A 27,557-nucleotide genomic window follows, 5' to 3' on the forward strand; every position below is an offset into this window, starting at 1 on the left:
ACTATTTTGACACTTCTGATGCGTCTAATATCCTCTAGGGGGCGAATATATGTGAAATCAATCGTTAGTTCTTCACAATATTCGATTTTGGAGAAAACTCACTTTCCTCCCCACAAAGTCATAGATCTGGCACATGGGCTGCGGGTGAAATTTTTTTTCTTTATTTTCACTATTTTGACACTTCTGATGCGTCTAATATCCTCTAGGGGGCGAATATATGCGAAATCAACCGTTGGTTGACGGACAAATTCGATTTTGGCAAAGTCACTTTCCTCCCTCAAAAGTCAGATCTGGCACATGGGATGGGAGTAAAATTGTTTTTCTCATTTTCACTAGTTTGACACATCTGATAGGTCCAATATCGTCGAGGGAGCGAATATATGGGAAATTAACCGTTGGTTAATCACAGTATTCGATTTTGGAGAAAAGTCAGTTTCCTCCCCCAAAAGTCATAGATCTGGCACATTGGCTGTGGTGAATTTTTTTTTCTTTATTTTCACTATTTTGACACTTCTGATGGGTCTAATATCTTCTAGGGGGCGAATATATGCGAAATCAACCGTTGGTTGACGGAAAAATTCGATTTTGGCAAAGTCACTTTCCTCCCTCAAAAGTCAGATCTGGCACATGGGATGGGAGTAAAATTGTTTTTCTCATTTTCACTAGTTTGACACATCTGATGGGTCCAATATCGTCTAGGGAGCGAATATATGGGAAATTAACCGTTGGTTAATCACAATATTCGATTTTGGAGAAAAGTCACTCTCTTCCCCCAAACGTCATAGATCTGGCACATGGGTTGCGGTTGAAATTTTTTTTTCTTTATTTTCACTGTTTAAACACATCTGTAATATCCTCTAGGGTGCGAATATATGTGAAATCAACCGTTGGTTCATCAAAATATTCGATTTTGGACAAAAGTCACTTTCCTCCCCACAAAGTCATAGATCTGGCGCAAGGCCTGAAACTTTGTTGGCGGTGGTGGATGAAAGGGGGTGGGGGGCTGAAAATTTTTTTATCTTCATTTTCACTATTTTGACAGTTCTCATGGGTCTAATCTCCTCTAGAGGGCAAATATATGTGAAATCAACCGTTGGTTCATCTCAATATTCCATTTTCCCTTTTTTGGAGAAAAGTCCTTGCCCCCAAACGTCATAGATCTGGCACATGGGCTGAAACTTTTTTTTCTTCATTTTCACTATTCTGACACTTCCGATGAGTCTAATATCCTCTAGGGGGTGAATATATGTGAAATCGACCGTTGGTTGATGGAACAATTTGATTTAGGCGAAAAGTAACTTTCCTCCCCCAAAATTCATAAATCTGGCCCGTGGGCTGGTTGTAAAAATATTCTTTTCATTTCCACTATTTTCCATTTTGACACTACTCATGGGTATCCTCTTGGGGGCAAACATATGAGAAATCAATGAGGTTGACGGAAAAATTCGATTTTGGGGAAAGTCACTTTCCTCGCCCAAAAGTCATACATCTAGCACAAGGGCTGGGGGTGGAATTTTTTTTTTCATTTTCACTATTTTGACTCTTCTGATGGTTCTAAAATCCTCTAGGGGGCGAATATATGTGAAATCAACCGTTGGTTGATGGAAAAATTCGATTTAAGATAAAAGTCACTTTCCTCCCCCAAAAGTCAATGACCTGGCCTGTAGGCTTGACGTGAAAATTGTATTTTTCATTTTCACTATTCTGAAACTTCTGATGAGTCTCATATCCTCTTGGGGGCGAATATATGAGAAATCAACCCTTGCTTGACGGAAAAATTCGATTTTTGGGAAAGTCTCTTTCCTCGCCCAAAATTTATGATCTAACACCAGGGCTGGGGGTGAATTTTTTTTTTCATTTTCACTATTTTGACACTTCTGATGGGTCTAAAATCCTCTAGGGGGCGAATATATGTGAAAATTTCCGTTGGTTCATCACAATATTCGGTTTTGGAGAAAAGTCACTTTTCTCCCCAAAAAGTCATAGATCTGGCACATGGGTTAAGGGTGAATTTTTTTGTCACCTTCAAACTACCCTTGTGAAAATTCATTTTTCTCATAGAACAAAACTTTTGATGGAAATCACATGGGAGAAATTCCATGGGATCCATTCACGTCTGTAATTTTTTTCTACTTTTCAAATGGGATTCATTTGAAAAAGTAGAAAAAAATTACAGACCTGTTTTGTTTTTTTTTAATCGAAATTTAAAACTTAAAAATAGATTTTTCGTGAATCACCAAATTTCAAACTTTTTCCTGTACAAAATAAAGCTTACGTTCAATGATGAGGGAAACTATTGGGACAGGATCCAGGAGTGATGTCCAGGAGGTTAACTACCCTTTGTACCCACACCCGGTGGTGGGCGGGATTTTTTTAATAAGGGAGAAAAAATATCGATGGGAATTTTACGAAACACATTTCGTTCGAAAGGATGAGACAATTGAATGCACATCCTGCGATTCTTTTCCCCAAATTAAAATTTGGGCCGGGAAAGTAAAATACTTTTTTTTTATTATATACAAGTCTTCGATTTTTTGGTACATAAAAAAAATGAGTGTCTCTGGAAGTAACACTTGGAGGCTAAATAACGTTTCTGGGAGTTACTTTCCATTATATTAGTGAATAGAATTCATTTGAAACAGTAAATAATAATAAGAAATATCGAAATTTGAACCCATGAAAATGTCCATGATTAGTTATACAGGGTGTTTCAAAACAACCTTTAAATCTCTCGTGGGTTGATGCATGAGAATATGAGGAATGCGGGGAAAAATATTTTAAAAAATCCTGGTTGCCTCAAATTTGAACTATAACGATTGAAAGTGACCAATAGCGGGGACGGATTGCGCCTGGGCCGGGTTGGGGATGGAGCAAGACGACGCGGCATCTGTGTCGCTGGAGCTGCGTTCACGCCCGCGTCATCAAATTATTTTATGATGCGGTGGGTAAAGAATGTATTTTTCTGATCATTGGTGTGAGGAATATAATTTTGAATGGGCAATCCGCGAATGAGTTTATAATTGGCTTCCTGATTAATACCAGGCAGTTATCGTAATAGCCACGGGAATTGAAAATAAAGTTTCACGTCAGTGCCGAGTTTTGTAACCTCTACAATCTTTATCTGAAATGTTTAGACGGACTTCATGCATGTGTATGTGCATACACGATGAATTTTCCTGGAATGAACCATCCGAGGTGATTTTCATTCGACGAGATCGATGTGATTCCGTGTTAGTCTGCGCTGATTCAAATACGAATAATACAGTCTCAGCAGATTTTCAGATTTTGATAAATTCCTGAGGAATTTCCTCACGAAATTCCTGAGAAATTTCCTCACTAAATTCCTGAGGAAATTCCGCACTGAATTGCTGAAGAATTTCTTCACTAAATTCCTGAGGAATCTCTTCAAAACATTCCTCAGGAATTTCTTCAAAAAATTCCTTAGGAATCTCCTCAATAAATTCCTGTGGAATTTTCTCAATAAATTCCTGAGAAATCTCCTCGATAAATTCTTGAGGAATTTCCTCACTAAATTCCTGTGGAATTTCCTTACTAAATTCCTGCGGAATTTCCTTACTAAATTCCTGAGGAATTTCTTCAATAAATTCCTGAGGAATGTCCTTGATTAATTCCTGACGAATTTTCTTGACAAATTCTTGAAGAATGGAAAATGTAATTTACTACAATGTGTGCAAAATATTTTGTCGCATAACATCTGTAAATCGATCATTCATACTAGGCTCTTCTGATTGTGATGAAAACGCATTAATTCCATCGTTTCTCTTCGAAAACCATCAAATTTGTAAGAATCATGCTATTTCGTGACGTTTTCCCATAAATTTTTTTTATCAGAAAATCTGAAAACCTGCTGATACTGTATTGGTCGGATTTGAATTAGCACAGAATAACACGGAATCACATCGAACTCGTCGAGTGAAAATCACCTCGGATTGTTCATTCCAGGAAAATTCAAATTGTATGCACATGCACATGCATGAAGTCCCTCTAAAAATTTCAGATAAAGATTTTACAGGTTACAAAACTCGGCGCTGCCATGAAACTTTAGTTTCAATTCCCGTGGCTATTACGATAACTCCCCGGTATTAATCATGAAGCCAATTATAAACTAATTTGCGGATTGCCCATTCAAAATTTTATTCCTCTCAATGAGCAGAAAAATCCCTTCTTTATCCACCGCATCATAATAGATTCATGACACGGGCGTGAACGCAGCCCCAGCGACACAGTTGCCGCGTCGTCTCGCTCCGTCCCCTCCCCCGCCCAGGCGCCATAATCCGTCGCCGCTATTGGTCATGCATCTACCCACGCGAGGTTTAAAGGTTGTTTTGAAATACCCTGTATATGAATTACAACCTTTTCATTATCCGTCTACTTTTATCACAGTACCATAGTCCGAACTAAATGGTACGGATTGAATGATGATCCGATACGGAAAGGAAACAATGATGGTAGTAATCCCCAAATGATGGAATTTAGAATATACATTATATATTCATTGATATTATTATAGAAGCTCCAGACCATTTATTCCTTCCAGTATTATGTTCTCAATCAGCATACTTTCTGGTTAGGATCAATCTACAGTATAGATAGTATTAGGGGACGCGATGCGTACAAAAATGATATTCTTCAAAAAATGCAGCAAACAAAGTGATTTTTTGCACCATGAGCATCTGACTACTGCAATATTGGAACAACCTTCAATATCACAGTGCGGATGAAATGATTGCCCGAATGCAAAATCGACAGGATTTTCGAGTTCATCTGGTTTTTTAGAAATGTAACCACTCTGAAACCAAGCATAACGAAATAAATTTTGATACCTTGGTTAGGTCTTGAATATTATCATTATCGTGAAGTGAGTTTTCCCGATTTTGAAACGGTGATGAACACATTCGCAGGTTTGAAGAGATTTGGCGCCACTATTGGATCGAAAGTTTCAGAAGGTTCATTCAAAACCAGGAAGAGAGGTGAAAGTAATTTTCCATCAGCAGAAATCAGAGGTTGTACTGTATAACTATGTGTCGTTGAAGTTATCGATTGTACGACGCATGCTACTTGTTTAGTACCTTCTTCAATTAACGTTCCCCTTGAACGAATTTCGAATTGGAAACCACTTTGATCAGTATTATAAATGTTTTCTGGGCCATACATATCCCAATAAGACCGATTTCAGGAGGAATTCGTCCGCTTCTTTTTGTAACTGTTCCCGAGTCTCTAATGTTTTTCTGGTGATGAATTTGTTAATCTTCCGGGATGTTATGCGGTGTGCTCGTTTGACATAATGCAACCACCTGGATGAAGCTGTGAAACGAATGTCTTCGAAGCCGATTTCCTTCCGGGCTTGCAGGGCTCACGTTCGGAGGTCAGTATCGTGGACGATCAAACCTGCATCGATAGCATTCTTCATATTCTTTCATGTGTACTCCGCGAAATGCGTTTCAACTTCTCCATGTATGTCCCTCCTTTATTGATTTGATTCGCCCAGCATCGTAACTGTCTACGCGATTTCACCTTCCTGAATCGATGGGAAACAGTTTCTATAGAGAGATTCTTCTTCTTTTTTCCACGTCTCCAGAAGTCACCGGCATTCTTTTTATATTCGAAATTTACAGGTTCCTCATCCTCCGAGCAACTGTCAGGTGATTCTTCTGTATGTGGTTGAAATTTTTTATCTTCGACCGCTATCATTTCGATATCTTGATAACGCTCTTGAAAATCCAGGGATGTTTCTTCGATCATTTCAACTCCATTATATTCCTCCATTGATTGAATCAATATCCTTTGGAATGTGTCTGCTATAATTCACGTTTCTCGTTGTTCACGTCTGTTTCAGCAAGATTGAGAACTTCAAATGTTGCCATCAGAAGTCGGATAACGTTGATCGGATTAACTTTCATGGTAGAACAAGTATAGATCACGACACTGCGAAAAACTACTTTTCTCTTCGATGTTTGTTCGTAGACTGATTGTAATTCACAAGAGGCATGAAAAAGAAAAAAAATAATATCGTATAAGTTATATTGATCAGAGTAATTGCATCCTCAGATAACAACAATTAACAACAAGATAACAACTCAGATAACAATTGAACCATTTGCATCAATATGTTTACAACTCCCGAATATTCTTCAGTTGTGGTTCTGCATTATCAAACAGAATGGTATTGTCATATGTATGGTATTGTCACCATTTACGTATCATTGAAAACGCTATCGCATCGAAGCGATAAGAGCAACCGAAATACGTTGTATCATCGATCCATTGTTTATCATACAAAATCATCGGCTCTTCTCTGCACCACCCATCCACGTTCATATACAGATAAAAATTTGAATTACTCAAAATATTTCATAATAACTCATTTTTTCAAATTGGAAATTTGAAATTGCAAAATAGTAATAGTAAATTGCAAATTGGAAGCCATTTAATGGAATATCTACTCTGGCCTTCGGTGAACTTTTTTAGATTCATCGTCATTACTGATTTCTTTTGCAAATGAATGAGGTTGGTCCGATCGATTCGATAAAATACCTTGAGGATTGTTAAGCCCTCAAGTTTCACTCCCGAAGACTATTTAAATTGTTTCACTTATCACTTATCATTCCGTGTAAAATCAGTCTATTATGATAAACAATTTAAAACCCATAATATTTGCAAAGAAGCGATGTTTCTTACCTTAAAATTCTAATTTGCGGAAAAAATCCTAAATATGTGCTTTAAATTGTCTCATGCTTTCGAACGAAATGTTTCGTAAAATTCTCATTGATATTTTTCGGCTCTTATTAAAAAAAATTCCAACCCCTCTCCCAAGGGTTAACCTCCCCGACACCAGTCCTAGATCCTGTCCAAATTTTGCATTTCGCGAAAAATCTATTTTTTGAAGTTTTAAATTTCATTTAAAAAAAAATCAAAACAGGTATTCTGTATTTTTTCTACTTTTTCAAATGGAATTTATCCCATGGGATTTCCATCAAAATTTTTTTTTCTATGAGAAAAATGAATTTTCACAAGGGTAGTTTACCCTCCATATTTCACCCTCCGGGAGACGGTTCTAATTCGCATTTTCATCATTCTTTGCGACCTTCATGATAGACTGCGAAAGAGTTGTTCAAAAAGTTTCCTTATGTGTGCAATCCAAAAATGACCCCGAGAGATGGTCAACTTCAAGAGAGCACTTTCACCCCCTAAAACCCAATATAGGCAGCTATAAAAAAACGTATCCCTTAGTTTTGGGTCCCCTATAACATAAGTACATTTAAGTTTCATCGAAATCGGAGGGGGACACCTGCGTAGTGTTCCTTATTAGTCGGGGAGGATGAATAAATAAAGAAAACATTTGGTTTACCACTCCCCACGACGAAAGGCAGAAATGAATTTTTTTTCAGTGTGAAAATCACAGTCATATCTAGAGTTTCAGAAATTGAATAACATTGTTGAAGCATCAAAAATTGAGGAAGAAATCAAAGTGTCCATTTCACCCCGCTTTTGCTTTACCTTACAACTCCTACGACGCAGTCTTATGATAATATATTCGTTTTTATAAACTTCAAATGAAATTGGTACAGTAGATTTGATCCAATTCAACTCATTATTTCAAACTGGTGTCCACATTGCTCCACCCTCCCCTGCTCTTCACTCTGGATTATTTCGGCGATGACATCGGCTATCATTAAAGGTTTACACAAGCACAGGTATATAGAAATTCAACCGGGATTCAGCCGCAATTCGGCTAACGCGAGCTCAGCCTTCGCTTGCTGGTTACCCTGAAAGCGTCGCGCCACGCCGCTCAAACCCGGCATGCAGCCTGTGTCGGCTGACTCAAGTTTATGTCGCGTCACACCGCTCGATCACAGCTTACAAACGCTTCCATGCGGAAGTCATTCAAGGATCCAAAATCACAAGTACTTGAAAAAAAAAGTAATTTTTTTAAAACTGAGAGATGAGAATATTCTCTTCACTTTGATACAAATTTCAATCAACCAATCCATGTTTGTTATTTAGATATGAAATAAACAAAATGCACCAGACGCATGCGCTAACATGCGCTTATTATGGTATAGAATCATTCAAATATTTCCTCTTTTTGCCCGAACACCCCAGATTTTTCTCTGGCCATTACATTCAGTATGATTTCATTAACCTTCTATTAATAATGTCACGTATTCCTATGTGGTCTCCCCCAAATTAATCAGAAATGTAATGTTTTCTTTAATGCCTAAAGGAGGTTAGGCGGTGTTTGAGGTGAATTTGAGAGTGAATTTCTGTGGTTCCCGATAGCTTAGTCGGTAAGAGTGCCCGGCGCGTATCTGGGAGACCCGGGTTCGATTCCCGGCTGGGTGAAGCGGAAATTTTTTCTCTCTAAATTCTAATTCTCTTAGAATTTTTTTTCTAAGAAGAGAAAGTTAAATAACATTTTATTAATCTATGGTATGAAGCTCAGTACCATTACATTTTCTCGATAAAAATATAATTGATGATGAGAAACTTCACAAAAGTAAATAACATAGATAATTTTTATAAAAACATTTCACCACTCTCAAACTGTTGCCTTTAAATTCCAGCATGCATCCTTGATCCTTCAGAGTTGAACAACTCCTATCCTGATACTTGCTGAACACCAGCTCCGGGACGCATGATATTTATTCGCTCATATCAGAGCCCATAAACTCCAGACACAGGAATTTACCTGAAAAAGAGAAATAAAGAATGAAATAGAAATCTCTGACACATGCTATAATCATTCTATCGACAACACATTCCCAGAAAATGACTAAATACACACGACAATGACCTCTATTAATGAAAATAAAATAAAAGAACAAAACATACTAACGGAATTACCACATTCCCAATGTTTCCTTATCCTGGCCTATCCAGAGTGTCCAGATACAGCATCGACATGCTTCCTAACTCCCAGAAGTGCCTGATGACTACTGCACTCCCTTCCAAAGCTCGAGAGACCATTGGTGTCCTTCTCTAAAGAGCATTCCCACGTGTTAACCCGTAAACACGAAAAATAAATTAATATTTGGCAGAATAACTATTTCTGGCTCATCCTGAGCATCCTAAGCCTCAGAACAGACCCTGCAGAGTCAAATTAAATAAATAGATATAATACAGGCATGTCAAATTAATAAGAAATATTGTTTAATCATAGTCGTCGCGACACTAATATTTACCATAATAAGCTGAATTATACCTCACTCTTATACATTTCTTTAGGGCAGATCGTCCTAATATTCCTATGCCTCAAGTGCATTCCTGAAAAGGGAAAATAACATAATCATTTACATGAAATAATACATATTCTATTTCAGCTACCTTCTAAAATAAATAAATATGGATATAAAATTTTACGTACTTACAGTTACGCACAAGGTAGCCAGTTACTCTGATGTCCAAATAATAATCCTGGAAAAGGAGAAAATAACAGTAAATAAATAAATACATCAGATTTATCATTTCAGAATGACAATGCAAATAATATAGACAATTTAAATGTCTTAATTCAATAAATATTTTTCATAAGCAAATAAAGCTATTATTCTCTCCTTGAGAAAAGGAAATATTAATCGGAATAACTATTCAAATGGAAAGTCCAATAAAATAAACAATAAAACTGAGAGACTATATGACAATACATTCAAAACAAACTCAGTCAAAACAGAACCATGGGGAACATAACCTCACCTGCGGTAATGCTCGTTCGAAGCGTCGCTAGGTATCCAAACCTGTAACTAAAAATAATCGAATTAATTTAATTAAAATGAAATAAAATAAAAATATTTAGGGACCAATAGGAGCCCACGATACATTCAATGTGAACGATAAATGCGAAATAAAGTAAATTTATGAGCGATCGAGCTCTGCAATAACTGAGAAAACTGCTATTTTGTCTCAACAAGGCTAACAAAAGTACAAAAGAGAAAAGATATATCGTAGGGAGGGCGTAACAGTATTTGCCACCTTGATATTTCTGGTTAACAAATCTAAATAATTAAACTCTATTAATTCGGGACCAGTAAGGAGCCCACAAATACAAATACAAAACAAATACAAAACTACTTAAAATTTTAGACGAGTTGGCCCGCCATGTTGAGGCAAGTGAAGAAAGTGCTCGCGAAAATATGTCAGATCTCCTAAAATTCTAGAGTTTCCAAGAAGAGACTAAATTTCAGGATCTCAGCAGTTGTATGACTCTTTCAAACATGAAACGAAAACAAAGGCATTTATCATGATCAAGAATATTAACAAAATAATTAAATTTACAATGAAAAATTGAAAAGAAACGTCAAAATACTAAAAATTGTCCGATCTATGTCATCGAAATTTCAAAAGAGAGAGAAAATTATATGTAAAACAGAAATATTGTCACAATAATTTTAATATTGTAAACTACAAGTTACTAGCAATTTACTTGCAAGCAGCCGACCGCATTATGGCCAATGCAACAGAAAGAGACAACTATGTACTATCTCTCTCCTACATACAGAAAACTACAAAAGAAGTGGAACTGTTCTTCTCCACCGAGGATACCAGCATCCTATTGGCTTTATGGCCCCACCACGGTGGACCTGTCGCACCTGCGCAGTCGAGCGCAACTTTTTTAGTCGAGACGAAAAGATCTGCTGTAGAGCAGTAGTATCTCACCCCTGTTCCTTCTGAACAGTCAGTCGAGAGTCTGCAGTCGACAGTCGACAGTCGACAGTCATCAGTCGACAGTAGTAGTCAGTACTTAGTAGCTGTTCCTTCTGAACAGAAGAATTCCATCGTTGTTCCTTTAGAACAGTCGTCTCTCCGCGTTCGTTCGGAACGGTATCCTCTTGCTCTTCAAGCAACTTGGTAAATTAATAACTTCGATTATTAACGGTAATAAGCTTGAGACAAGCTTCACCGAATTTTGTTCAAGTCTCCTATGGAGTTTGGAACTTAAAGTTCATTTTATTCAAAATGGAACCCCCCTCTGGATTTCCATAAAATATTAAAACACAGAAATAACTTTGAAACTTAAATAAACCCAATTAAACCGAAATCGATTGGATTTCCGCGGTGCAGAAAGGACTGACTAGTGTAGCTCCGCGAACTGATCGTGTTATTTTAACAAAATTGTCAATCCATTTTCTTTAAAGTGAAATAAACACAGTGAAATTAATTTAGTGAAGTTTATTCAGTGCACAAGGTGTTTTCCTTAAAATCACCGTCAGTGTTGAAAATCCTTCGAATTGTTCATCTGCGGCCTCTAGGCTGGGGATGGATATTCTAAGGTTTCTTGACAAATAGATGGCTATTCCTTAGTCGAAATTTTGGTGACTTGTCTTGCCGTTTTTCCCGCACAGGGGGTAGTTTGCCAAGTTAACCCGATTTTCACTAAAGTGAAAAATGTCAGACAGTTAATTGTCTTCGAGTTTCAGTCACGAGTAGTTTTATTGCCTGAACCGTCCACTCGCAGATAATGGCTCACCTGATTTTCCCTATCCCTTTTAAATAATAAATTCCGAATACTAAATTCATTCGGCATTCGTTAAAATTGTTACGATAATTTTGCCGAGATGACGAGTGATCACCGACGGCTAATACTGCTGTCTCCACTCAGAACCCCACGACAATTATCATAACGATTCAGAATGACTGACGATAGAGCTCTAGTCGATTGTTTCTGCATCCGACGCGTGAAATCCTTAAAATAATATATAAATTCTATTCCATTCAAGTGTTCAGTATTTCATCAGTTATCGAGAGTATATATTTTAAAGAACTGTATCCAGTGAATTTCTATATTTTATTTGACAGTTTTATTCGAACATTTTGTCCGAGAATCTTCGTTCCTGACCACCTGTGGATTCAAGGGCGCTCTCGTTGTTTCGGCCTAGAGAAGGACGATAATCCGAGTGCAGAGCAGAATATCTTCCTCCGAAGCATCCAGGAAAAGTGGTAAGCAAATTGAAAAGAACCGATACACCCGGAGATCGATGGATCCTCCAAATTTAAGCCGTGAAGTTACCGTGAACGGAAAATCGAGGATGTCAACTCAACCTGGTAACGGCAAGTCATGTTGTAGTCGGCTGCCGCTCGACGGCTATAACTCCATTCGGCTTCCCAAAAATCTCGAATCTCGTTCTTAACTTCATGGAACCGTGTTTCCTTACATTTCTGAAAAATAAATAATTTTCGTTTATTTTCTCAGAATCCAACGGGAATACGTAACACTACCAATGGAATTGGTAGAAATGACAAAAAGGTAAAGACTAATAATGCAAAGGTAACGGTCACAAGCCCTCTGTCGGATAGGCTTGAACCCCTGCTTGTTTTGTTTTTTACCTCCACTCGAGTGGAGTGATAAACGAGGATCAAAGGGGGAAGACAAATGGAATGAACATGAGGGTCAATTGGGGCAAGCGAGTGGAGTAATCACTGAAGTCAAATGCGTGAGATAAATGCAATGAACATAAGGGTCAAATGGACCAAATGAGTGGAGTTGATCCCAAGGGTCAAACGGGGGAGACAAATACAGCATCAGGGTCAAATGAGGCAGGCAAGTGATGTCATCGCAAGGGTCAGACGCGGGAGACAAGTGAGTTGAACATAAGGGTCAAATGAGGCAAACGAGTGAAATATTCACAAGGGTCAAACACGGGAGATAAGTGGAGTGAGCATAAGGGTCAAATGGAGCAGACGAGACTTGGTGATTGAGTGATTAGATAGTGCTACATGGAGGTGTAGTTGGTGCCTGCCACATGGATGGCACAGGTTCGATTCTCGGCTGATGACTAGAATTCATTCGAGACTTGGTAATTGAGTTTTTTTTTTTTGATCACAGTGATTACAAGGGTCAAACGGTGGAAGTAAATAGACTAAACTTAAGGGTCAGTCGAAGGAGACAAGTAAAGTGCACGTAAGGGTCAAATCAAAGAGAAGCCATGACGAGGGTCAAGCAATGGATCAGAATGGAGTGATCATAAAGGTCAAGGGGGAGAGAGTGAAGTAATGACAAGATTCAAGTGAAGGAGACGAGTGAAGTACTCACGAGGGTCAAACAAGAGAGATAAAAAAGGAGTGATCACGTGAGGAAAATGGCTAAAAGCATCAAAAGAGAGTGTTTACCCCTGTCATTACAACTCTACGTGTCCCCAGTACGACCTTTGCAATCAATCCACTCACGTCCTCTGCTTGATTGTTGTAATTACTCTATAATCTTTCATCTAACCCTTGTTTTTCTTTGTTTACTCCAGTTGTCTTTTCTATTTGACGCTATCACTCCACTCATCTCCACTCATCTCCACTCATCTTGCTCATTTAAACCTCGTGTTTAATCAAGTTGTCTCCTTATTTCACTATTATCATTGTTCCCTTAGTCCACTTGCTTTCCTCGCAAGGGTAAAAATACTGTGAATGTTTCCACTTTTAGAAAAAAAATATAATATTGCCAATTAAATTTGTTTCAAGCAAAAATTTATAGGGAGATTTTGTGTGAAAATTTCGTTTGTCTGACACAACTTTGATTGGCAGGATTAAACTTTTTTCTCAGTGTAGCCATTTGCTCCGTGTGATCACTTCGTTTATCTTTCCTGTTTGACCCTCGGGAATACTCTACTCATTTCCCTCGCTTGACTCTAGTGATTACTCCACTCGTCTCTCCCTTCGAATATTGGGGGTATTCTACTCAGATCAACCACATGAGCTTCGCGATTAGTGTTACGTATTCCCGATTGATTAAAATTTGATCGAACAAGAGAAGTGGGGAAACCGAATTTTTAAGAAATAATCGTCGAGCGGTAGCCGATTACCCTTTGACTTGCCGTAACTAGGTTGAAAAGCTAGGTTGAAAAGCTCATTCGTGTTCTTTATTGATCCGGGAATAAATCAAGGATGAGTTTGTTTCGCTTCGTGGAGCTCTTCTTTAGATATGGTGTTACGTATTCCTGTTGGATTCTAAGAAAATAAACGAAAATTATTTATTTTTCAGAAATGCAAGGAAACACGGTTCCATGAAGTTAAGAACGAGATTCGAGATTTTTGGGAAGCCGAATGGAGTTATAGCCGTCGAGCGGCAGCCGACTACAACATGACTTGCCGTTACCAGGTTGAGTTGACATCCTCGATTTTCCGTTCACGGTAACTTCACGACTTAAATTTGGAGGATCAATCGATCTCCGGGTGTATCGGTTATTTTCAATTTGCTTACCACTTTTCCTGGATGCTTCGGAGGAAGATATTCTGCTCTGCACTCGGATTATCGTCCTTCTCTAGGCCGAAACAACGAGAGCGCCCTTGAATCCACAGGTGGTCAGGAACGAAGATTCTCGTAGAAAATGTTCGAATAAAACTCTCAAATATAATACAGAAATTCACTGGATACAGTTTTTTTAAATATATACTCTCGATCACTGATGAAATACGGAACACTTGAATGGAATAGAATTTATTTATTATTTTAAAGATTTCACGCGTCGGATGCAGAAACAATCGACTAGAGCTCTATCGTCAGTCATTCTGAATCGTTATGATAATTCTCGTGGGGTTCTGAGTGGAGACAGCAGTATTAGCCGTCGGTGATCACTCGTCGTCTCGGCAAAATTATCGTAACAATTTTAACGAATGCCGAATGAATTTAGTATTCGGAATTTATTATTTAAAAGGGATAGGGAAAATCAGGTGAGCCATTATCTGCGAGTGGACAGTCCAGGCAATAAAACTACCCGTGACTGAAACTCGAAGACAATTAACTGTCTGACATTTTTCACTTTAGTGAAAATCGGGTTAACTTGGCAAACTACCGCCTGTGCGGGAAAAGCGGCAAGACAAGTCACCAAAATTTCGACTAAGTAATAGCCGTCTATTTGTCAAGAAACCTTAGAATATGCATCCCCAGCCTAGAAGCCGTAGATGAACAATTCGAAGGATTTTCAACACTGACGGTGATTTTAAGGAAAATGCACTGAATAAACACTTGCACTTGTGCACTGAATAAACGTCACTAAAGTAATTTCACTGTGTTTATTTCACTTTAAATAAAATGGATTGACAATTTTGTTAAAATAACACGATCAGTTCGCGGAGCTACTAGTCAGTTCTTTCTGCACCGCGGAAATCCAATCGATTTCGGTTTAATTGGGTTTATTCAAGTTTCAAAGTTATTTCTGTGTTTTAATATTTTATGGAGATCCAGAGGGGGGTTCCATTTTGAATAAAATGAAATTCAAGTTCCAAACTCCATAGGAGACTTGAACAAAATTCGGTGAAGCTTGTCTCAAGCTTATTACCGTTAATAATCGAAGTTATTAATTTACCAAGTTGCTTGAAGAGCAAGAGGATACCGTTCCGAACGAACGCGGAGAGACGACTGTTCTAAAGGAACAACGATGGAATTCTTCTGTTCAGAAGGAACAGCTACTAAGTACTGACTACTACTGTCGACTGATGACTGTCGACTGTCGACTGTCGACTGCAGACTCTCGACTGACTGTTCAGAAGGAACAGGAGTGAGATACTACTGCTGTAGCTTCGAGATCTTTTCGTCTTGACTAAAAAGTTGCGCTCGACTGCGCAGGTGCGACAGGTGCACCGTGGTGGGGCCATAAAGCCAATAGGATGCTGGTATCCTCGGTGGAGAAGAACAGTTCCACCTCTTTTGTAGTTTTCTGTATGTAGGAGAGAGATAGTACATAGTTGTCTCTTTCTGTTGCATTGGCCATAATGCGTTCGGCTGCTTGCAAGTAAATTGCTATTAACTTGTAGTTTACAATATTAAAATTATTGTGACAATATTTCTGTTTTACATATAATTTTCTCTCTCTTTTGAAATGTCGATGACATCGATCGGACAATTTTTAGTATTTTTACATTTCTTTTCAATTTTTCATTGTAAATTTAATTATTTTGTTAATATTCTTGATCATGATAAATGCCTTTGTTTTCGTTTCATGTTTGAAAGAGTCATACAACTGCTGAGATCCTGAAATTTAGTCTCTTCTTGGAAACTCTAGAATTTTAGGAGATCTCACATATTTTCGCGAGCACTTTCCTCGTTGCCGCAGCTCCTCACTTGCCTCAACATGACGGGCCAACTCGTCTAAAATTTTAAGTAGTTTTGTATTTGTTTTGTATTTGTATTTGTGGGCTCCTTACTGGTTCCGAATTAATAGAGTTTAATTATTTAGATTTGTTAACCAGAAATATCAAGGTGGCAAATACTGTTACGCCCTCCCTACGATATATCTTTTCTCTTTTGTTCTTTTGTTAGCCTTGTTGAGACAAAATAGCAGTTTTCTCAGTTATTGCAGAGCTCGATCGCTCATAAATTTACTTTATTTCGCATTTATCGTTCACATTGAATGTATCGTGGGCTCCTTATTGGTCCCTAATTCTTATTTCATTTATTATTTGTTTATCGTGGGCTCCTTATTGGTCCCTAAATATTATTTCATTTATTATTTGTGTATCGTGGGCTCCTTATTGGTCCCTAAATATTATTTCATTTATTATTTGTTTATCGTGGGCTCCTTACTGGTCCCTAAATATTTTTATTTGATTTCATTTTAATCGAATTAATTCGATTATTTTTAGTTACAGGTTTGGATACCTAGCCGCGCTTCGAACGAGCATTACCGCAAGCAGCGACTGTCGCTGGGATAGTTGTGCGCATGACCTTACGCAATGTCATAGTGACACATATTTTCTCTGAGATAAGTATTTTCAAAGTGTATATTTGTCAAGTTTCTAATGGACTTTTATTGTTTTCAGCATTATTGATTTTTCTGAGGTCATGTTTTCGAGTGACAACAGGCTGTCAACGTATACGAGAGGAGTAAAATAGGTAAATATTTATTTATTGACTTTTTATATTTTTGATTATTTTTAAAGTGTTCTGTTCCACTCCACATATTTTAATCATAAATTTTCATGATTTTACCTGCATTCATTGCTTAGATTTAAATATTTTGGCTTTTGTCAAAGTGAGAGGTGAGGTTATGTTCCGCATGGTTCTGTTTTGACTGAGTTTATTTTGAATGTATTGTCATATAGTCTCTCAGTTTTATTGTTTATTTTATTGAACTTTCCATTTGAATAGTTATTTCGATTAATATTTCCTTTTCTCAAGGAGAGAATATTTGCTTATGAAAAATATTTATTGAATTGTGACATTTAAATTGTCTATATTATTTGCATTGTCATTCTGAAATGATAAATCTGATGTATTTATTTATTTACTTTTATTTTCTCCTTTTCCAGGATTATTATTTGGATATAAGAGTAACTGGCTACCTTGTGCGTAACTGTAAGTACGTAAAATTTTATATCCATATTTATTTATTTTTTAAGGTAGCTGAAATAGAATATGTATTATTTCATGTAGATGATTATATTATTTTCCCTTTTCAGGAATGCACTTGCGGCATAGGAACATTAGGACGATATGCCCTAAAGAAATATATAAGAGTGAGGTATAATTCAGCTTATTATGGTAAATATTAGTGTCGCGAGGACGACTATGATTAAACAATATCTCTTATTAATTTGACATGCCTCTATTATATCTATTTATTTAATTTGACTCTGCAGGGTCTGTTCTGAGGCTTAGGATGCTCAGGATGAGCCAGAAATAGTTATTCTGCCAAATATTAATTTATTTTTCGTGTTTACGGGTTAACACGTGGGAATGCTCTTTAGAGAAGGACACCAATGGTCTCTCGAGCTTTGGAAGGGAGTGCAGTAGTCAATCAGGCACTTCTGGGAGTTGGGAAGCATGTCGATGCTGTACCTGGATACTCTGGATAGGCCAGGATAAGGAAACATTGGGAATGTGGTAATTCCGTTAGTAACAAAACATACTTGTTTTGTTTTTTTATTTTATTTTCGTTAATAGAGGTCATTATCGTGGGTATTTAGTCATTTTCTGGGAATGTGTTGTCGATAGAGCGATTATAGCATGTGTCAGAGATTTCTATTTCATTCTTTATTTCTCTTTTTCAGGTAAATTCCTGTTTCTGGAGTTTATGGGCTCTGATATGAGCGAATAAATATCATGCGTCATGGAGCTGGTGTTCAGCAAGTATCAGGATAGGAGTTGTTCAACTCTGAAGGATCAAGGATGCATGCTGGAATTTAAAGGCAACAGTTTGAGAGTGGTGAAATGTTTTTATAAAAATTATCTATGTTATTTATTTTTGTGAAGTTTCTCGTCATCAATTATATTTTTATCGAGAAAATGTAATGAGGCTGAGCTTCATACCATAGATTAATAAAATGTTATTTAACTCTACATTTCTGATTAATTTGAGGGAGACCACGTAGGAATACGTGACAATGACCGGCTACCTCGAGTACTGGAGCTGAACTGGTTAGGATCACTGGAATATTCCAATTTTAAACTTAAGTTTTGCGGAAAATAAAATATGAATTGTATTGCGAGAATTTTCGTGGGGGTCACTGAAGACACCGAACCAATGTTCAAAGCATTTTCAGATCGTCTCGGCAAAATCCTCGGAATAACTTCACAAAAAGTCAGNTTAAACTTAAGTTTTGCGGAAAATAAAATATGAATTGTATTGCGAGAATTTTCGTGGGGGTCACTGAAGACACCGAACCAATGTTCAAAGCATTTTCAGATCGTCTCGGCAAAATCCTCGGAATAACTTCACAAAAAGTCAGCAAATTTTGAGAGTTCTCATGAGAATCGCTGAACACCGAACAAAATGTTCAAAGCATTCAGATCGTCTCAATAAAATTCTCAGAATTTATTTTTTAGGGTATTGATTTATTTATTAGGCTATTGATTTTTTTTTATTTCAAATTTTTATTTGATTTTTAAGCCGAGTTTCCTAGTCAATTCAGGCACCGCCGGGTATTCAACGGTTATCGGATTAGATTTGTTTATTAAAGTGTAGTGGACTTGATGAAATTCTTGAATTAATTTTAGTAATTATTTGGTGAATGGGAAGTTCGAAATTAGATGTTTGAAATAGCAGAAAAATTCTAAGTTTGGATCGAGAAATAATTCTAAGTCCAGAGGGGACAAATCAAGGTAAATAATTATAAGTCCCAAAATCAAGAAATAATTCTAAGTCCAGAAGGGACAAATCAAGAATAAATCCAGAAGGGATATTACAAAAATTCTCGAAGTGCCAAGAGGGACGTGTCGAGAATTTCACTAAGTCCACAAACTCGCGAATTTTCTAAGTCCGAAAAACACTTTCCCGAATTTATTTCACTTCGCGGAGCTCTTTTTGAGCTATCACCGGCTGCTTCGGGCGCTGAACTGAACTGACTGTAGGCCACTGCGACTGGAGGTACCTCGACTCGGTGCGTGCGGTGTCGATCATTGGTGCATCAATAGCGCAGTAGTGGAAGTGAGTGAGGATGCTGCGTTGAGCGTAGAGCTCTCTGACTGAATAAGTGGGGAGCGAAAAAAAAAAAAAAATTTTAAGAGAATTAGAATTTAGAGAGAAAAAATTTCCGCTTCACCCAGCCGGGAATCGAACCCGGGTCTCCCAGATACGCGCCGGGCACTCTTACCGACTAAGCTACCGGGAACCACGGAAATTCTCACTCCAAATTCACCTCAAACACCGCCTAACCTCCTTTAGGCATTAAATAAATTCAAATAGAATTAAAATTTAAAATGTACCCTCAACTTTTTTGAGAGATGAGAGTTGGATTTTTGGTTCTCAATTGTCTCCCAATCTACTCTCAGCGAATTGAGAGTCAACTGAAAATCAAGAATCCAATTCTCAACTTTTTTGAAACAATTGAGAAATAATTGAGAAACAAAAAACCTATTTTCGGTAGTAATTCCACTAGTGCTTAAAAATTATCGGATATTTAAAATTATTCGGATTGTGTCAAATTTTACAGGTTTAAAATCTCGAAGTACTAAGCACGAGGGATTTTTCTACAAAATTTGACACACTCGTTCCTAGGTAACGACGCTATCGTAAAATATCCGATTAATTTTGAAGCTCGAGTGGTATTTGACGGATTATGTTTCCAGTCGGATTTCGGCCAAGCAAAGTGCAGTGGTTTCAAATGTGGTAATTACGGTCATTTTCCATCTATCTAGAGATGAAGCTATTTTATTTAGGACAGTCACAAATTAGAAATGAGTCAATAAATAAAGTCGAATGCTCTGGCAAAGCAAGTTGATAGTTGGGCTTTCCAAAGTTAGAAATGACTCTGAAATGAGTTGTGGTTTCATGTTTGGGGTGTATGGCTGTGTAAATGCATCCGGATACATTTACACAGCCATACATATAAATGTATGGCTGTGTGTTATAAAACCCACTTTTTTGTTTATCTGCCACACAGAATATTAAACGTGAAATGCGTTGAAAGATGAGAATCATTTGAAAAGCTACTAGTGAATTTCCGTCGGAAATTGTTTAGAAATTTGGGAAATATAACTGTTTGACAGCCTTAAATACTGCGCTCTGATTGGGTCAAATCCGAGTGAGAAAAATAATCAACATTCAAATCTCAAAAAGTTTTCGAGAGAATTCTCTGATTCTTGGAAACATTCGAAGAAATTCCCCAGTTTTTTAGAAAATTCTAGACAATGCTGGGGTTTTCTAGAAAGTCATAGATGAAAAAATTCCGCCGCCTGTTTTTGTCTATTTATATTTTAGTGTTTCTTGACGCTCAAAAATCCTGAAAAATTAGAGTTCCTAGTTCAATTTTTTTATTCAGCGTTGGCATACTGTTTTTTTTCCGAAAAATTTATTTAGCTACAAAAAAAATGTCGAACGGACAAGAAAGTGCGCCGCGTCGCTCCGCCCGGTGCGAGTGAATCTCTGTCGACCAGTCGAGCGAGCTACATTTACAGCTTCATTCTCTGCCACATTTGAAATGCGCACGCAGCGGTAGGCGCCGACGTGGTAACAGCGAGCTCGGTTTACTCCAGCGCCGCCGCGCTAACCTTGCGATGAACGAAGACTGGCGGCCGAGCGCGAGTGATCGAGGGATAATAGAAATATTAACCTAGCGAATTGGTTAAAAAATTCTATTGGATATCTATTGAACTCTCAGTTAGTTTTTGGCCGATTCTATTGAGATGTTTAACAAAAAAATATTCAGTAGTAATATCGCGAGACCTGAAGGTCTCGGAAATTATCGGATATTTCCCGATTGTTTTGTTACGTAGCAACGAGAGGGAGAAGTTTTGCAGATTAAAATCCCGAGCGCGCAGGAAAACATGAGGGAATGTCCAATTAATTTTGGAGGTCGAGTAGTATTCGACGGATTATTTTTGGTAATCGGATCCTTCCCAAACCGACTCATTTTAACTTTTTTCATGACTTTCTTTCACTCCACAGGATAATATTTGACAGTTATTTGGTTAGAAAAACAATTGCAGAGCTAGAGGGAAATTATCAAAAGCTAGGGGGCAATAACTGCTGTAATTTTAATTGGGAAGTACTTTATGTTATTGAATACTGAACTCTGATTGGCCCAGGGAAGGCTAGATCCGATTACCAAAAATTATCAATAGAAAAGTCAATAGAATTCGATTATTTTTCTATATAACTTATTCTATTGAGATATTTTCTATAGAATTTCCTCTTCTCCAATTTTTTAACTTTTTTTGTTTGATTTTCTTCATGAGAATAAAAGGAAAATAGACTGAAAAAAAACTTGAAAAATTTGAGCCAAGGACATTCTATAGAAAATATCTGAAGAGAATAAGTTACATAGAAAAATCGAATTCCATTGACTTTTTCTGTTGAATATTCTATTGAACATTTTGCTAGAATCGGTCAAAAACTAGTAGAAAATTCAATACAAACTGCATTAGAAATTTCCAACAAATTCGCTAGATTTTTCTATTAAATTTTTTCATACGCGGCTCTTGAAAATTCTTAGATTTTCGAGAAAATTCCAAGACAATTTATCACAATTTCGAGAAAATTATATTAATGACTCTGGCGAACCAAGTTGATAGTTGGGCTTTCCATAATTTCCAGTGTTTGAGAGAAAATTGAGAGTTAGCTGAGGATTGGAGCAATGAGGACTATAATGCATTTTATGCTAGCCCCTTTCAATATGTAACTGTTTTCAAAATTGAGAATAAAATTGGTATTTCTTGGTGATCTCTTTATTTCCAATCAACGTTTTCGGAATTGAAAATTAATCTCAGGAGAATTTTAATCGATTTTTTTTTCAAGGATAATTAGAAATGAAATTTCTAGCNTTTAACTTTTTTCATGACTTTCTTTCACTCCACAGGATAATATTTGACAGTTATTTGGTTAGAAAAACAATTGCAGAGCTAGAGGGAAATTATCAAAAGCTAGGGGGCAATAACTGCTGTAATTTTAATTGGGAAGTACTTTATGTTATTGAATACTGAACTCTGATTGGCCCAGGGAAGGCTAGATCCGATTACCAAAAATTATCAATAGAAAAGTCAATAGAATTCGATTATTTTTCTATATAACTTATTCTATTGAGATATTTTCTATAGAATTTCCTCTTCTCCAATTTTTTAACTTTTTTTGTTTGATTTTCTTCATGAGAATAAAAGGAAAATAGACTGAAAAAAAACTTGAAAAATTTGAGCCAAGGACATTCTATAGAAAATATCTGAAGAGAATAAGTTACATAGAAAAATCGAATTCCATTGACTTTTTCTGTTGAATATTCTATTGAACATTTTGCTAGAATCGGTCAAAAACTAGTAGAAAATTCAATACAAACTGCATTAGAAATTTCCAACAAATTCGCTAGATTTTTCTATTAAATTTTTTCATACGCGGCTCTTGAAAATTCTTAGATTTTCGAGAAAATTCCAAGACAATTTATCACAATTTCGAGAAAATTATATTAATGACTCTGGCGAACCAAGTTGATAGTTGGGCTTTCCATAATTTCCAGTGTTTGAGAGAAAATTGAGAGTTAGCTGAGGATTGGAGCAATGAGGACTATAATGCATTTTATGCTAGCCCCTTTCAATATGTAACTGTTTTCAAAATTGAGAATAAAATTGGTATTTCTTGGTGATCTCTTTATTTCCAATCAACGTTTTCGGAATTGAAAATTAATCTCAGGAGAATTTTAATCGATTTTTTTTTCAAGGATAATTAGAAATGAAATTTCTAGCGAACGAAAATTTTTAAAATTAAATAGGAACAGAAGCCGAAAAAAAGCGAAAAATGTGAAAATCGACTCATGGCCATTCATTAGAGTCTAGAAAGATCAAGATCGAGGTTGAACGTGAGTCAACTTTCGGCCAACTATGCATTGACTTTTGGTGAACTTTAGCTTGGCCTTGGGTTAACCTTGGCTTGACCATGGATCAACCTTGGTTTGACCACGGGTGAAATTTGGGTTGACTATGGATCAACCTTGGATTGATCGCGGGACATGTTGATTAGATATTGATTTAACTTTGACGAAACCTTGGTTAAACAATGATTAAGTCGTAATTAAACTCTCATAAAATCTCGATTAAATGCTTTTCAGGCTATAATTTCAAAGCAAATGATGCGATTGCCGCTATCTTCGAACTCGACCGAGATAACATGCGAAAAAATATTTTAAGCCATAATTGAAAAGATTTCGACGATTATATTTTGAATGATGGTCGAAAAAATAAATTTGAAAAAAAACTCAGATACGTACATACAAACATATGTACGGACATGATCTAAAAACTGCATATTCAAACTCCTGAGACCAAAATTACTGGCACAAAAAATGAAAATTTCAGATTGGACGAATACAGGGATTCCATTCGGAGGAAGAAAAAACCAACTCTCAATTCTCAAAAAAGTTGAGAATAGATTAAAAAGCAATTAAGAATGAAAATCCAACTCTCGACTTCCACGAAAATTTTCAAGTGGTGTGACAAATATCGAACTCCGTTCTTCCAATCGCTCCTGAATAAAAAAGCATTAATTCTTGCAATAAAAGTGAAAACACAAAATGAATATCAAAATCTTGGATAATTGGAGGGGGTACAAAACAAAAAAAAACAAAAAAAAACAAAAATTCCTCCTGAGCAACTGCTTATTAAGTTGCTTTTGTCGTTCATGCAGACAAAAGCAACTTCTCCTACCATCGTCATGTTACGTATTGACATACGTTACTCTATTATTCGATGTTATCTTGAAATAAATTGAAAATAATGATAGGAAATGTCTTCAGAGTACAAAAATTCTCAAACTAATATTTTCCAAAAATTCACCTACTAATCGAAAGACTGACTAAAAACAAAACATAAAAACTGTCCACTTAATTTTTTGATAAAATCAATATTTTACGAGTTATGAGTATTTGAAGTGAAAAAGTTCAAATTTAGGAAAATGACCGAAAAAACATGAAAATAACTTGAAATATTGAATATTTGGAGAAAAAAACAATATATACATTACAAACAATAAATCAAAGAAGAAACCAAGCAAAAAACTCTGTATTCAAATTAGAAGAGAAAAATAAATGAAAAACACAAATAACAAAGAAGAAGAAGAAAACAAAACTGTTAACGGAAGACGGAACAGTGTTTGTCCCCTTGGCATTGCCGGTTAAGCAATCTGAATAATTAATACTTAATATACTAATAAAAACAGGACGGGACCAAAAAGGAGCCCACAAATACTAATAATTATAGATGAACTAACCTGCGATGCTAAGGCAGGCTAGCAACCACGACAACGAGTGACGTTTTCTTAAAAGAAGTCTTCTTAAATATTTAAGGAAAATTAACTGAAGAAACAAGAATACATGAGTTTTGAAACGATGTAATTCCTTTAAAAACGAACAAAAAAAATAATATAAAATTAACTTGAAATATTGAATTATTCTTAAAAACCATTATAATGTAAATACAACAAATTGTCTCAGACAGAAAACAAATCTACTCAACAGTTATCAAATTATAATTCGATTGCACTTGATGATGTTATAGAGAAAAATAATAATAAACACACGAAAAATCAAGAAATAATTCAACCTTAAAATCTCCACAGATCATTTGACTCGAAAAATCATAAAGATGTAAAATTGTTTATAAACAATTGGGATAATGTTCATAAAAAAACTTGAAAACAGGCTAACAATAAAGGGTTTATATCGGTGAAGATACCCACCGAAAATCGTTTCTTCATCTCTGCAAACAGCGGAGATATGAAATTTCAAATATACCACACCTACACACTCAAGCTTGTGTATCCGTGTATCTATCGAAACTTTGGAAATTAATAGCGCCCTCTGTGTAAGAGATGGAGAGAAGTTTGTCGAACAAAAAGTATTCTATAAATTGTGAATTATTATATCCCTCGATCAAATATTGAAAAACCCATCAACAAATTCAATTGTTATAAACAAAGCATAGTAAATTTTATCGGAAAAATCTGGAAAAAGACTAAAATCGAAGATCTCGAAGCCCCGAATGAGACAAAATTTGAATCATTCCTTAATCTTCATATGCAACGGAGATATGATTTTTTTGAAAGTTGCACACACACATGCACTCGCAGATGCGTATTCATGTGCTCTAACGAAACTTTGGAAATTTCTAGACCTTTTTCTATGAGGAATATAGGAAAAAGTTAGATATGAAAAATGATGAATAAATTGGCCTCTCTAAGAATGCATTATCAAAAAAGCCAAAAAGTCAATAGACAGATCTGACTGTCTATTGATGTCATTCAAAATCTACCATAAAAATTCAAAAATCAATGCAATCAATTGAAGGTTAGTAGAGGAACAGGAAAATAATGGAAAATCACAGAAAAAGTTGAATTAGAAAGTGTCAATTTCCAGGTCATTGGCTACCCTTAACTTGGAACCTTAATAACTTTGGAACCGATTAACATTTCGGAAAGTAAAAATATTCTAAAAATACTCCATTAGATTCCCCACAGAATAGAACATTAAACAGATTTTTAAATTCAAAAACCACCCTTTGGGAAGCTAATAGACAGTTTCTCAAGGTCAAATTTTTGACTGTGAATATCTCCGAAGATTATAAAGATTAAATAATGAAATTTTGGGCAAAAATACTATAAATCAAGGTCATTCAGATAAACTAAAAAACCTTTCCGATAGATTGTTAAATAACAATGTTATTAACAATCGAATGTTATAAAAAAATGAAAATAATGTTTTTTCATCCGAATGATGTTTCCGGCTCAAAAATAGACTCAAAAACGAATTTTGTAAAATTTGTCAATATACAATCTCAATAGACAAAAATTGTCATTTGCAGTACCATAAGAGTACCTTAAGGAACCGTTTAAGCCATAGTAAAAATCAACTTTAAAATTCAGCCAAAAATGAATTATTCATAAGTAAAAATATCAGAAATAAATCAAGTGAAGTTAAAATGTAAAAATATTCAATGTATAAAGGCCTAGTAGGGTGCCACAGTGTTGGGAGTACTCTACACACATTACATAGGGGTACGCTTGACGCTCGACCCCCACTTTCAGGTAGCAAGTCTCACCGCTTCACGCGGCATCCCCACTACTCCCACCACTGTGCCACTTCGGCGGCTCGACGCAACGTCAACTCGCTGTAGAGAGCGAGTCGAGGTACCTCGAGACGCAACAGCCTACAGGCAGTTCAGTTCCAGCGCTCGAAGTAGCCGGTCATAGCTCAAAAGGAGCTCCGCGAAGTGAAATAAATTCGGTAAAGTGTTTTTCGGACTTAGAAAATTCGCGAGTTTGTGGACTTAGTGAAATTCTCAACACGTCCTCTTGGGACTTAGAGAATTTTTGTAATATCCCTTCTGGATTTACTCTTGATTTGTCCCCTTTGGACTTAGAATTATTTCTCGATCCAAACTTAGAATTTCTTTTTTTTGCCACTTCAACATCTAATTTCGAACTTCTCATTCACCAAATAATTATTAAAATTTATTCAAGAGTTTCATCAAGTCCACTACACTTTAATAAATAAATCTAATCCGATAATCCGTTGAATATACGGCGGTGCCTGAACTGACTAGGAAACTCGACTTAAAATTCAAATAAAAATTTGAAATTAAAAAAAAAATCAATTCAAACATATTTTGTGACCATTAAGTGAATTAAAGTGCCAATACCCTAATAAATAAATTCTGAGGATTTTACCGAGACGATCTGAAAATGCTTTGAACTTTGGTTCGGTGTTTTCAGTGACCTCCACGAGAATCCTCAAAATTAGTTTACATTTTAAATCCATGAAGCTAATTCGAGAATTTTGCCGAGACGATCTGAAAATGCTTTGAACTTTGGTTCGGTGTTTTCAGTGACCTCCACGAGAATCCTCAAAATTAGTTTACATTTTAAATTCATGAAGTTATTTCGAGGATTTTGCCGAGAATCCTCAAAATTAGTTTACATTTTAAATCCATGAAGCTAATTCGAGAATTTTGCCGAGACGATCTGAAAATGCTTTGAACATTGGTTCGGTGTTTTCAGTGACCCCCACGAGAATTCTCGCAATACAATTCATATTTTATTTTCCGCAAAACTTAAGTTTAAAATTCAAATATTCCAGTGATCCTAACCAGTAACGCGCATCCGACGCTCGGGAACTAAACCACAAAACCTAAAATAAAG

The 27,557-nt window shown here is 36.3% G+C and overlaps 1 long non-coding RNA gene across 3 annotated transcripts; it reads left to right on the forward strand.

Moving 5' to 3' along the window:
• Window positions 1–16,669: 16,669 nt before the first annotated feature.
• Window positions 16,670–18,150, forward strand: LOC107046744. 3 transcript variants are annotated; one of them, XR_001461600.1, is made up of 5 exons: window positions 16,670–16,837; window positions 17,254–17,303; window positions 17,404–17,485; window positions 17,584–17,827; window positions 17,995–18,150. It is a non-coding gene; the product is annotated as an uncharacterized LOC107046744 (long non-coding RNA). The 3 variants fall into 3 exon arrangements; XR_001461599.1 differs by having other exon boundaries at window positions 17,254–17,299; window positions 17,584–17,835; XR_001461598.1 differs by having other exon boundaries at window positions 17,254–17,299.
• Window positions 18,151–27,557: the final 9,407 nt, after the last annotated feature.

The sequence above is a fragment of the Diachasma alloeum genome, unplaced genomic scaffold, assembly GCF_001412515.2.
Source record: "Diachasma alloeum isolate Michigan unplaced genomic scaffold, Dall2.0 Dall_scaffold_01849, whole genome shotgun sequence".
NCBI lineage: Eukaryota > Metazoa > Arthropoda > Insecta > Hymenoptera > Braconidae > Diachasma > Diachasma alloeum.